This window comes from Dermochelys coriacea, chromosome 2 (genome assembly GCF_009764565.3).
Source record: "Dermochelys coriacea isolate rDerCor1 chromosome 2, rDerCor1.pri.v4, whole genome shotgun sequence".
Classification (NCBI taxonomy): Eukaryota; Metazoa; Chordata; order Testudines; family Dermochelyidae; genus Dermochelys; species Dermochelys coriacea.
The window spans coordinates 167,618,648-167,632,579 of NC_050069.1; the positions used below are offsets into that span (position 1 = coordinate 167,618,648).

Here is a 13,932-nt window from a genome sequence, read left to right on the forward strand (position 1 = left end):
ATGTCCTCTCTCAGTCTTCTTTTCTCCAGACTAAACAAACCCAGTGTTTTCAATCTTCTCTCATAGGTCATGTTTTCTAGACCTTTAATCATTTTTGTTCCTTTTCTCTGGAGTCTTTCCAATTTGTCCACTTCTTTCCTGAAATCTGGTACCCAGAACTGGACACAATACTCCAGTTGAGGCCGAATCAGCACAGAGTAGAACGGAAGAACTACTGTTCATGTCTTACTTACAATACTCCTGCTTATACATCCCAGAATGATGTTTGCTTTTTTTGGAACCACATTACACTGTTGACTCATATTTAGCTTGTGATCCACTATGAGCCGCAGATCCCTTTCTGCAGTACTCCTTCCCAAGCAGTCATTTCCCATTTGGTATGTGTGCAACTGATTGTTCCTTCCTAACTGGAGTACTTTATAGATTCATAGATACTAAGGTCAGAAGGGACCATTCTGATCATCTAGTCCGACCTCCTGCACAGCACAGGCCACAGAATCTCACCCACCCACTCCTACAAAAAACCTCACCTATGTCTGAGCTATTGAAGTCCTTAAATCATGGTTTAAAGACTTCAAGGAGCAGAGAAGCCTCCCTCAAGTCACCCATGCCCCATGCTACAGAGGAAAGCGAAAAACCTCCAAGGCCTCTCCAATCTGCCCTTTGCGTTTGTCCTTATTGAATTTCATCCTATTTACTTCAGACCATTTCTCCAGTTTGTCCACATCGTTTTGAATTTTAATCCTATCCTCCAAAGCACTTGCAACCCCTTCCAGCTTGGTATTGTCCACAAACATTATAAGTGTACTCTCTATACCATTATCTAAATCATTGATGAAGATATTGAACAGAACCAGACCCAGAATCGATCCCTGTGGGATCCCGCACATTATGTCCTTCCAGCATGACTGTGAACCACTGATAACTACTCTCAGGGAACAATTTTTCAACCAGTTATGCACCCTCCTTATAGTAGGTCCATCTAGGTTGTATTTCCCTAGACATAGTCCTAGACCCAGGGAACTTGCAATCTCTTTAGGCAATGCTGATAAGGTCCTATCTAGCAAAATGCAACTGTGTTGTATCCAGGTCAGGAGACAGCCATGATATAATCAGGTCCCCTAACCTGCTTATAACTGTAAGGTAGATGGGGAAAAATAGGCTTTTAAAATACTCAGCAAAACAAAAAACATTGTCAAGCATGTCTATGATCAGAAGACTCCAGGGTGCAGCAGACAAGGAATCTACTGTTTTTGATGTTAATAAAATTTGAGGTTGTAGGACCCCATATCTCATTTCAAAGGGCCAGTAACAATTACTCTGGATATATAACCATGAAGTTAGAATTTTCTGTAATATAACTGAAATCAAAATCCCAAACCTATGGCCTACTGAAAATAGTTTTGTGGTTCTGTTTGCAGGGTTCAAATGATAATTTATTTGTGTATCAGTTTTCGTTAGTTGAGATTATACAGATAATGGGCTAAATTCTACTTTCTACCCAGAGTCACGGTCCTCTGCAGCAGGATGTGATTTATAGCTCTGCACACTTGGAGTAATACAGCCCCAACAGTGGACTTCCACACTCCAAATTGATTTGCAACCGACCAATAGCAGTCTGGATTTGCCAGCTTCCACACAGCAATTGCAACACGCTTCCCTACCAAAAGGGTAGATCTTATTCTGGTGTCCTTGCGCCGCAGGCCAGGGGGCCAGCTTAGCACATAGCTTCATGAAGGTTGCTTTACGCATCCTAAAGTTCTGTACCCATTGGTCGTCATCCCACACCTGCATGACAATGCAGTCCCACCAATCAGTGCTTGTTTCCCTAGCCCAAAAGCGATGCTCTACCGTATGCAGCTGCTCAGTGAATGCCAAAAGCACTGATAAGTTGCTGCTGTCCATATCAAATTCGGGTGCCTGCGATTCATCCTTTGTCAGTAACTTTGCGAGTAACTCTGTTGCCATACACGATGTTCTCACGACAGTTAATGGTGCATAGGAGAGAAGTGTGGGATCCATCCTCTCTCACTGCAGATGCTGAGGTGCACTACAAAGACTGAGAGTTGGAAAAACGGCGCGAAAGGAAAGCCAGAATGTCACAAAAGGAAGCCAGAAACCATTGGAGGGCTGGGACACAAAGCGGTGCATGATGGGACATTTTGCACATCCAAGGATGTGCCATGCTCTGTTTCTGCCTTCCCACAATACCTAGCAACAGATGGTGTCGTCAGGCACTCTGGGATACATACCCAAAAGTGCATTGCTCCTGCTGTCGACAATGGTGCCCCGAACGTGGACATGATCTGTTGACAGAGGGAGCAAATGTAGACTCGCTTTGGCGACTTTGCTTTTGTCAATTTTTTCGTGTCGACATTAGTTTCAGTGACAAAACTTGCCAGTGTAGACAAGCCCTAACTTACATCAAGTAGGCTCAGAGAGTACTTTGTTCAAACATTAAGGAGCGTGTTACAAAAAGAGTAGTTGTACAGCCAAATTTTTACTATGTTACTTACTGTCTCAAACATCAACACAGAAAAGCCCTGACAAATTGTTGCTGAAATACCACATTTTCTAGATTTTCCCTTAAGACCCCAAATAGCTAAGCAATTGCAAGAGAAACAAGACAGAAAAATGAAAAAAAAATGTGAAAGAAAAAAGTAAAAATGGTTGTGTGATCTCTTCTAAACAACACATTTTATCTAAAGTTTACAGGGAGAGAGAGAGGGAGAAATAAAGGAGTAGTAAAAAAATACTTGATCCAGGACTGTTTCAGGTAAATGCAAATGTTAAAGTGATCAATCTGTTATTGCATGAAAAAAATAAAAAGCCAGACTGAAGCTTTAGATATACCATTTGTTAATGAAAATATGTCCTATCTGTATGATAAATTCACCTGTGTTGGGGGACTCGATTACTTTACAACATGCATTCAGTAAGGTTCATCCTTGCAGCATAGATGGAACTGAACCATGTTTCTCCAAATCACTGAGGTCCCTTCCAGTCCTACATTTCTATGATTCTATGCTAAAGCCTTGGCTAAGTTTAAACAATCTTGGACATGGTTAATTGAACTGGCTCTCATACTAAAAGACTTAAGCTTTCTCTTTTCATTCAAAGCAGCTCTGTGGCATCACTAGAAAAGGTACTGATCCTTCCTCTTAAAAAAAAAAAAGTATGAGCAGTAGGTGGCATGGACTAAGGTTGTACTGGCAGATCCAGAGCTTCTGTCTTCCCTGTCTAATAATACACAAATGATGGGACATTCAATGAATTTAAAGGTGGTTCAAAACTGATATAAGAACAAACTTTTTCATAGAATACATAATTTAGACTGTGGTACTCATTGCCACAGGATGTTACTGAGGACACAAATTTAGCAAGATTCAGAAAGGGGCTGGACATTTGTATGGATATCAAAAGGATCCCGACTTATAAGACTTAATGATGATAACATTTTTGAAAGAGACATCAAACCTCATGCTTCAGGGTTTAAGAGAATCTATAAACTATTAAAGTCCAGGGTGAGACATTTTTGGGGAGCAAACATAGGTGCTGGAACTAGGGGTGCTACCCCACCACCTGGCATGAAGTGAATTCCATGATATACAGGGTGTACAATTTCGTTCAATGACTCTCAGCACCTCCACTATGTTCCAGCACTCCTGGGAGCAGATTATCCCAATGCTGCCTACTGTCGGGTTGCTTACACTTTCCTTTGAAGCATCTGGTGCTGGCCACTCTCAAAGATGGGATACTAAACTAGGTGGAACTTAAGTGTGATCCAGTCTGAAACTTCCTATCATAGAACTGTAGGACTAGAAGAGAATCTCGAAAAGGTCATCTAGTACAATCCCTGGCACTCATGGCAGGATTAAGTATTATCTAGGCTATCCCTGATCATAGATGCTGGAACTAAGGGGGCGGAGGGGAAGGTGCTACTGCACCCCCTGGCTTGAAGTGGTTTCCATCAGATTCAGGATTTACAGTTTGGTTCAGTGGCTCTCAGCACCCCCACTATACAAATTGTTCCAACACCGCTATTCCTGACAAGTGTTTGTCTAACCTGCTCTTAAAAATCTCCAATGACAAGAGATTCCACAACCTCTCTAGGCAATTTATTCCAGTGCTTAACTACTCTGACAGGAAGTTTTTCCTAATGTCCCACCTAAACCTCCCTTGCTGCAATTAAGCCCATCGCTTTTTGTCCTGTCCTCAGAGGTTAAGGAAAGCAATTTTTCTCCCTCCTCCTTGTAACAACCTTTTACGTACTTAAAAACTGTTATGTCCCCTCTCAGTTGTCTCTTCTCTAGATTAAGCAAACCCAGTTTTTTAAATCTTCCTTCATAGGTCATGTTTTCTAGACCTTTAAATCTTTTTTGTTGCTCTTTTCTGGTCTTTCTCCATTTTGTCCACACCTTTCCTGAAATGTGGTACCGAGAACCATACACAATACTCCAGTTGAGGCCTAATCAATGCAGAGTAGAGCGGAAGAATTACTTCTCGTGTCTTGCTTATAACGCTTCTGCTAATACATCCCAGAATTTTTTTTTCAACAATCAAAGGTGCAAATGCGTTACACTGCTGAGTCATATTAAGCTTGTGATCCATTATGACCCCTTTTCTGATCCTTTTGTGATCCATTATGATCCTTTTCTGTAGTACTCTTTCCTAAGCAGTCATTTCCCATTTTGTTCAAATCTTGGAAAGATTAACCCCTCCCTGTCAGTTCCTAAAGTGGGTGGACTAAAACTATACTCCAATTAAAATCCTGCATAAGTTAATTGCCCTTTCTCACAAAAAGTAGGCAGGAATAAAACATTCGCTTTGGAGGGTAAACTCCACACAGATGCAAGGGAGCATATCAAAGGGAAAACATCACATCTCATTTTGTGTTCCCCAGCCCATAAGATATTACAGGAGTTTATTGTAAAATTTCTCCATGTGTTTCATTATAGCAGTTGCAGTTGGCAGAGATGTGCAGCTAACTGTCCCAAGGTAATATCTCGGGGCAGAACATAGTCAAGGGAAGACCCAAACCCATACCAGAGATCAAGATGATCTTGAGTCTTGTCACACATCAGGATCATTGCAAGATTCATCTAGTTAATTAGGAATTTCTCCAGTAATGGAATAGCACAATAACCTGGTAATATTTCCTCTGGAAGACTACTAAGGTTGATCCCACTTGAGAAGGTGGCTTCAAAACAGGGAGAAGGTTTAGATCCATCTTTAGACATATATAATATGACCTTTAATCTTGTACATTAAAGTGAAGGGAGCATTAGAAATGCAGATAAATAACGGATAGGTGGATCCCTTCAACTACTTTTGATATTTCACATGCATGGGGCAACAAACTTAAATATTACCCTTTGATTTTCTGGCAAACATAAAACAAAACGAAGAATTCAGAATATTCTCTTGCTAAAGAGAATTGTATCAATGGAAGGTAAAGGAATTGAGCCTATGTACTGCTGCAAGAATATCTCTAACAGAGACTAATTAACCATCTCCTAAGTTTCTGGGCCAAAGCCTCAATTGGTATAAATCACAGTAGGTCCATTGAGGAGTCCATGTTACCTCCTGTATAGAGAAATATGTTGTTAGGCTGCAAGTGGAAGGGTTGGAAATAGAGGTGACCAAATCATTCTCAATGACTAATTTACTTTAGGGATTTAACCTCTTTTGTGCTCAAGGAAGATGCATGGGCAGATCATGATTTCCTCAAATTAATTTGTTATTCCTATTTATTCAATGAATATCTCTGAACTTTTCACACTATACCCTGATTGTGAATATTTAAAATTCATGCGGTGTTGCTCTAGTTTTAATTGGCTAGATAAGTCACATAGCATTGTTTCTGAACCCTGACCAGATGACCATCAAGAACACTTGCATGTGTGAATCTAAAATTCATTTTCTGCAAAGACTTGCACATGTGACTAAGAAGTTTGCTTTCCACGACCATTTTTGTCAGTAAAAATCAATTCTTTGGCTTTTTATAATAAGCAAACACAAAAATTGGATACATTTGGCCTTAGGAAATTACACTGGACTGTATTTGGTCTGCAGTGTTTTACAGGCACCATGACATTTGTTTCAAGCACACATCAAGTTCAGAGATTGTTCCTTACTGGAGGTAAACTCCATACATGTAACAAGAGGGGAATTTGGCTTTCTAGTATGGGGATCCTTTCACTTTCCCTCTCTCGATAGCTCTTAAAAGAACAGGTGACCAAGCCATATATTGAAAATGAATTATTTCCCCCAAATATACAGAATGACCTGTTCTGAAAATCAAAGGCACTGTTTCTATGGGATCTTGCACTTGTGTACTCATTTGAACTGCTTGGGTACTTGGCAGTGGAGAGCAGTTTCTGGAAGCTGGTTACATATGTCCCTTTTTAACACTAAATTATCCGTCTTTTTTTGCTCTGTATCTCTGTATATTCTTCTGTTCCAATGTATTTCAATGGAGCTAAGAAGTGTGCCCCTAGTTTCCTCTCCAAATGATTATAGCTTTCAGATAACGACAGGTATGCAGTCAGACTGCTACTGTGATCTCTGTCGCTCCTTGGAAACCTTACTTTGATTAACAACAGTTAAGAATTTTTGTTAAAGAATCCAAGTGGGTGCTGTGTAAATCTTTAATAAACAACAGAGAGAAAGGACAGTCCAATGGTTTGGTCACTAGTCTAAGATTTGAGAGACCTGGATTCACATGGACTTCCTGTGTGACCATGGGCAAATCATTTAGCCTCTCTGTATCAGAGTCCCCCATTTATCAGATGGGGATTATAGTATTTCTGTTTTCAATACAGTGTTGTGAGAAGAAAACGTAAAGATTGCATGGACAAAAGGTCGACTTCAGATAAGTGGAAAAGCAACTAAAATTGCTAGGCTTGTAAACAGCCACACTAAATGTTATTACAGACATACCTAGGAGCCCTATTCATGCACCTCCTATCCCATTGCGCTAGGCACTGTACAACACAGAACAAAAAGGACAGATTGTTAGATATAGGTAGTCCCTATCCTGAATAAGACAAGTGGTTATAAGAAGGATACAGACAGGTGGAGGAGTACAAGGAAACAATGAGACAATATTAGTTGTCATAATAGACTGTGGTATCAGTTCAACAGCATCCTACCAGTTGTTTGTTGTAGGCATCAGCAAAGGAGCATTTTAAGGAAGCATTTTGAAGGAGGATACTCAGGTAGCTTTGGGGATGTTTATAGAGATCTACTGCCAAACATGAGGGACAGCAAGGGAGAAAACATCAAAGTGCTTTGGGACACTTTTACAGGGTGTTCAGGAAGTGAAGTGCACCAAGTGTTCCATCACATGCTTGTTTGAAAAGTTAACAATTGGGCGAAGGACATCACTGGCAGATTGGAGGTGGAAGCTGACATCTCTCTAGTGAATGGGAGAATAGGTAAGGTGGGAAATGAGCCATGAAAGGGAAGACAAGTAGCTTATGTTTGATTCAATAGAAAAAAGGGAACCAGTGCCGAGACGCAAAGAGAGGGTGACATGGTCCAAGTGATAGACTAAGAGAATGCAGCAGCAATTTGAATGGACGTGAGTGGGGCAAGATTGCATTTGTCAAGGCCAGAGAAAAAGATGTGGCAACAGGGCTGGATTTAGGGGTAGGCAACCCAGGCGACTGCCTAGGTTGCCGGGGTTGGTGTGGTGGGAGGGGGGAAGAAAGAGAGGCACCAGGCTTGGGGTGCTGTCTTTGTTGTTAGCAACAAAAGGGGAAATGGAATGTTTGAAGTAAAATGTTTCAGGTATTCCGTATGTGGATTCATTTTTCACTAACCTCCTAGAATCTTCTGGACTTTTGTAGAATCTCGCAGAACCTTCCGAGCTTTCTGAGAACTACATTTCCCTTGAACCTCCTAGAATATTGTCAGCCGTGCCCTTGCGGTTATACAAGGGGTGTGGCATCTACAGTCAGTGAAATATAACAACCAAGTGAGAGCCCAGCTGCAATATTGTGAACCTTGTTTTATTGTCAGGTTTCCGAGTAGCAGCTGTGTTAGTCTGTATTCGCAAAAAGAAAAGGAGTACTTGTGGCACCTTAGAGATTAACAAATTTATTTGAGCATAAGCTTTCATGAGCTACAGCTCAGTTCATCGATTGCATCCGATGAAGTGAGCTGTAGCTCCCGAAAGGTTATGCTCAAATAAATTTGTTAGTCTCTAAGGTGCCACAAGTGCTCCTTTTCTTTTTGTTTTATTGTGTAATTGTGAAAGTGTACTTGTGTTTTAAGACTTGAAGGGTGTAAGTAGCGACTAATAAAGGACATATTTAATGAGATGCCCGAGATATCTATCAAACCCCTATTTACGCAACAATGTAAAAGAAATATTGTTACTTCTTTTGCCATGGTTAATACGTAATGTTTAATGACTTTCTAAGACTGCGGAACAGACTTTTGCTCTCCCTAATACTGTCTGTTTTCCCCCAAAGAAGCATTCAGGAGCTTAGTATAGGAAGTGAAAAGCTCGTTTGCATATAGTTTGCAGCAAGGGGCAAATTTCATGGGAAAATATCTGAAACAGAACAACATAGACCAAGCTTTAGGCAATAGCAGTCGTCCCAGTACAGAAGAAATTGAGGATAAATGATAGAAGTCCTATTCCTAAGGAATTAGCAGATTTACATGAAGATAAGGAATGGAAATGTGATGAAAAATCATCCAGTTTTCCTGGTGGCACAAAGGAGAGTGATGATAAAGAAGAATGTGGTTTACAGGAAAGGGAGAGAAATGATAAAGAAGAATCAGCTTCACATGGTGACAGAAACAGCAGTGAGAAAAATTGCACACCACAAATGGATATATCACATCCTGCTTTATGGCTGGTGATCCTAAACTCTGCCGATATTGATCGTACAATTTTGAATGGGCTGGGCAAAATCAAGGATATGATATTTCCTGTAAATGAGCAGAAGCAACATTTGGCAAAGTCACACTGCAAAAGAGTGCTTGAGAATAGCGAGAAACTGAATTGCCATTGGCTAGTTTATTCAAAATCAACTGACAAAGTGTTCTGTTTTTGTTGCAAAATATTTGACAGGAATGCCAAAGTTGTTGCTTGCACTTTCCAGGTACAATTACTGGCATAACTTAGCTAATGCTCTGAAGTAACATGAAAAATCATCTGGCCATTTTACAGCCTACTCCAAATGGATGGAGGTCAAGTCCAGGCTCAAGCTGAATAAATACACAGATGCCGAAAACCAGTGCATTATTAATATAGAAACCCAACATTGGAGGAATGTGCTCAGTGTCTGATCTCAATTATCCTCTTCCTTGAAAAAAAATATTTTGGCTTTCTGGGGCTCATCAGATAAAACATTCAGATAAAACATTCACTGAACCTAACGGTAATTTCCTCAGTTTGGTAGAGCTCCTTGGGAAACATGACGATGTCATGCATGAGCAGCTATGTCAAATAGTTCATAAAAGGAGGTATGGACTATTACTGCAGCAAAACAATTCAAAACAAATTGATTGACCTTATGACAAGGAAGGTGCTTGATTACATATTGATGAGGCTCAACAAAGCAAAATACTACGCTGTAATAATGGACTGCACTCCCAACATGAGACACAGAGAAAAGATGTCATTTATAGTAAGATTTGTTGACAATGAGGATGGCTGTATCCAAGAAAAGGAACACTTCATCTGTTTCTGGTCTGTGGACGACGTTACTGGAAAAAGCCTAACAGAACTGTTTATGAATGTTTTGAATGAGAATAAAATAAAGCTTCAGGACTGCCAGGGCCAAGGCTACAACAACGGTGAGAACACGAAGGGAATAAACAACAGCATCCAGGCAAGAATCCTTGCATTGAATCCAAGAGCTTTCTTCATGTCCTGTAGCTGCCATTCCCTCAGCCTGGTTTTGTCAGATGCAGCGTCATCTTTTTTTGATTCAGTATCTCTCTTCGGAGCACTGCAAAGGATATATGTTCTATTTTCAGCATCAACTATCAGGTGGAAGATCCTTATGGACAATGTTACAAATCTGACTGTGAAGCCACTAATTGACACTCACTGGGAGAGCCGCATTGAGAGAGTAAGGCCAGTGAGGTAGCAAATGACTGAGTAAACATTGTGAGCAAGGCATTACAAACTCAGTTGATGGACATCGCGACCACTACTACTTTGATGAGAAGCTGCCTTGATTTCATTGTGGCCTACAGAGACAACAGATTTGAAGATGCCATCACTGCTGCCAAAGAAATGACGGAAAACTTAGGAGTTCAGCCTGTCTTCAACGAAACTTGTATTCATCGAAAGAAGAGACAATTTGTTTACGAGGGTAGAGATGAGGTAATGGGGAGCTCAGAAGAAAAATTCAAGAGGGAGTATTTTTGCTGCTCATTGACACTGCTTGAGTGTCCACTGAAGAAAGGTTTAGAAAAATAAAGCATCATGAAAAAATCTGGGAGGTTTTTTATGACCTAAGTCAGCTGCTGGCGGACAGGAAAACCCTCGTGAACAATTGTATGGACCTTCACCAGACGCTGACACATGGAGAAAGTTTGGACATCAATGATAAATTCCTCTATGTGGAATTGGACAACATTCATCACATTTTGCAATATGAGAAGCACTCTCTGTTCCAAGTTCCGCAATTCATTAATGATGCGGAGCTGAAGGACACTTTTCCTAATGTGTGGATAGCTTTGGGGATCCTGCTGATGCTGCCAGTCATAGTCACAAGTGATGAACGCAGCTTTTCAAAGCTCAGGCACATTTAAACATATCTTTGATTGATGATGGTCAATGAGAGACTGCCATTGCTTGCTATTTTATTGCTTGAAAATGCCACTAGCCAGTCTTCGGATCTCTCGGATGCTGTGCTTCAGTTCATGAGGGCAAAAAGTGAAAAAAGCACCTCTTGAACTAAATGTTAGGTTAACATTCTAAGGCTGTCACCTACTGTAACACTATTTAATACTGGTCCACCCAATGTTGGTACACCATTCAATTTCTTGAAGTTACATTTCAGTTATTCTTAAAATTAAAAAGTTTCTATAAGCTAAGAGGAAACAATTCTTTTTATTTTCTTAGGTATGGCATGAATCAATACAGATTTACAGATCCTGGCATGCAAATTTACCATTTTATATGACAGGGATAAATCATGCATGCAAATCGTACGTCAAAGTCGTGAAATGGACTACAAATGCAATAAAATACAAGGTATTCAAAAGTTTAACAAATGGAGGGTGGGGCACTGAAGATGTTCCTTGTCTGGAGTGCCATTTGGTCTAGGGTCGGCCCTGCGTGGCAGTAATCAAGACACAATAGGATGAAAAGCCTAGTTGAGAGGTTTAGCTATGTGGATAGAAAAGAGAGGCCTTATCTTACAGTTGTTGATGTGCCTCGGGAGACCTAAAATGGAAATGGGTGTTATTAGAAGGAAATTAGCTATAAAGAAGAGGGAAAAAATGATTAACACAGTGTTACAGCTATTATAGGACAGAGAATAAATGTCATGAAAAGAAATGGGTACCACAACTGCACAATTACTCTAGAATTAGTTTACCTTTGTATAATTTATGGTTAATTCTGTGTTAATGAACTCATACAAGAAGAAATTCCTACCCCATTGTCACATGATGAGCCACTGAGCTTCTAGTTTCAACTTTATACAAGCCAATAATGCTGAGGTCTGGAGAAATGTTAACTGCTCATACTGCATACTGAAATCAGTGCATCCTAACAGGCCTCAGCTGTGTTCATTGAAAAATATTATCCCAAAGGAGAACAATAATTCTTTTTCTGGTCCTCTACTTGCCTTGTCCTCTTAGGAAGCTCACTTCAAGGGGGAAAAAAATCCTGATGCTGTTTTTTTGTTATTATAGTTGGATGGAAATCTAGACCAGTGACCTGACTGAAGCAATAAACGTGTGCAATAATACATATATTGATTCTGAAGTGACTATCAAGATGCTTTGTTCTTCAAGGTAAATATTGATCATGGTGCCAATGCTGACTATTTACCTTTCAAATCAATACATCTGTATCTTCATCCAACATAGAAGTCAATATCTGCTTCTTGTTACATACAAGCAAATCTTGGCTCAGAACTAAGGCTATGCTTATGTCACAGAGGTCACGGAAGTCACGGAATCCATGACTTCCAGCGATCTCTGTGACACTGGGGGCCTCTGCAGCTGACCAGCCAGGTGCAGTGTGAAAAACTGCTATTTGACTTCATAGAATCATAGAATATCAGGGTTGCAAGGGACCTCAGGAGGTCATCTAGTCCAACCCCCTGCTCAAAGCAGGACCAATCCCCAATTAATTTGCTACTTAAGGTGTATTGAGCATGCTCAGTAACGTACGCTGAAGCCAGCAGTGGGGCACCCCTGCAGCAGCCAGGGACCTCTGCAGCAGCTCAGCCTCTGCGGCCGACTCTCCTGCAGCTGCCCAGCAGCTGCGGGTCGCAGGACTCCTGCAACTGACTGGCCACTGCCACCAGCGTGGACCCCTGAGCTGCCCAGCTGCTGCCACTGTCCTGTTGCTCAGCTTCTATTAACAGCCATCCCCTCCCTTCACACCCCACAGCTCCCAGCCACCGGTGGCAGGGGGACCCCAGAGCTGCTCAGCAGCCACATGCCTCCCCGCCAGCTGCTCCCTCCTTATTTTGTCAGGAATGTTTTAGTAACAGTCAGGGACAAGTCACGGCTTCCATGCTTTTTTGTTTATTGCCCATGACCTGTCCCTGACTTTTCCTAAAAATATCCCTGACAAAATCGTAGCCTTACTCATAACTGGCTGAAAGCAGTGACAAGATAAGTCAGAATATTCTCTATTGTTTACCTTCTCAGATGCCAATAATTCTGGAGATGTGTTAAAAAACCAGGGTGAACATGTAAACAACTGTGTCCTCATTGGCTGTTGCCAAGGGTTGGTGAATACTATCAATCACATCACAAAACAATAAGTAGCTATTTACTACTAATATTTACTAGCTAATCAGAGGTGTGATAAATATAAAGGGAAGGGTAACCCCCTTCTGTATACAGAACTATAAAATCCCTCCCGGCCAGAGGCAAAACCCTTTCACCTGTAAAGGGTTAAGAAGCTAGCACCTGACCAAAATGACCAATGAGGAGACAAGTTACTTTCAAAGCTGGAGGCGGGGGGGAACAAAGCATCTGCCTGTCTGTGTGATGCTTTTGCCAGAACCAGGTCAGGAATGCAGTCTCAGAACTTCTGTTAAGTTAGTAAGTAATCTAGCTAGAAATGCGTTAGATTTCCTTTTGTTTAATGACTGGTAAAATAGCTGTGAATGGAATGTATATTCCTGTTTTTGTGTCTTTTTGTAACTTAAGGTTTTGCCTTGAGGGATTCTCTATGTTTTGAATCTGATTACCCTGTAAGGTATTTACCATCCTGATTTTACAGAGGTGATTCTTTTACTTTTTCTTTAATTAAAATTCTTCTTTTAAGAACCTGATTGCTTTTTCATTTTTCTTAAGATCCAAGGATTTGGGTCTGTGTTCAGCTGTACAAATTGGTGAGGATTTTTATCAAGCCTTCCCCAGGAAAGGGGGTGTTGGGTTTGGGGGGATATTTTGGGGGGAAGACTTCACCAACTGGGCTCTTTCCCTGTTCTTTGTTTAACACGCTTGGTGTTGGCAGCATAGAGTTCAAGGACAAGGCAAAGTTTGTACCTTGAGGAAGTTTTTAACCTAAGCTGGTAAGAATAAGCTTAGGAGGTCTTTCATGCAGGTCCCCACATCTGTACCCTAGAATTCAGAGTGGGAAGAAACCTTGACATGGTGGCAGAGCAGTGGGATCATTTTAAGATTTTTTTTAGATCATTTTGAAGCAGAAGCACAGTAGGATTTTAAAAGGACTTTTTTTTTCTTTTGGGCTGCTTGGAAACAGGTTTT

The 13,932-nt window shown here is 40.8% G+C and overlaps 1 long non-coding RNA gene across 1 annotated transcript; it reads left to right on the forward strand.

Annotated features, from left to right (window-relative positions):
- Positions 1 to 7,720: 7,720 nt before the first annotated feature.
- On the forward strand, positions 7,721 to 11,267 carry LOC122458864. Its single transcript, XR_006279163.1, has 3 exons — positions 7,721 to 7,915; positions 10,281 to 10,288; positions 11,239 to 11,267. It is a non-coding gene; the product is annotated as an uncharacterized LOC122458864 (long non-coding RNA).
- Positions 11,268 to 13,932: the final 2,665 nt, after the last annotated feature.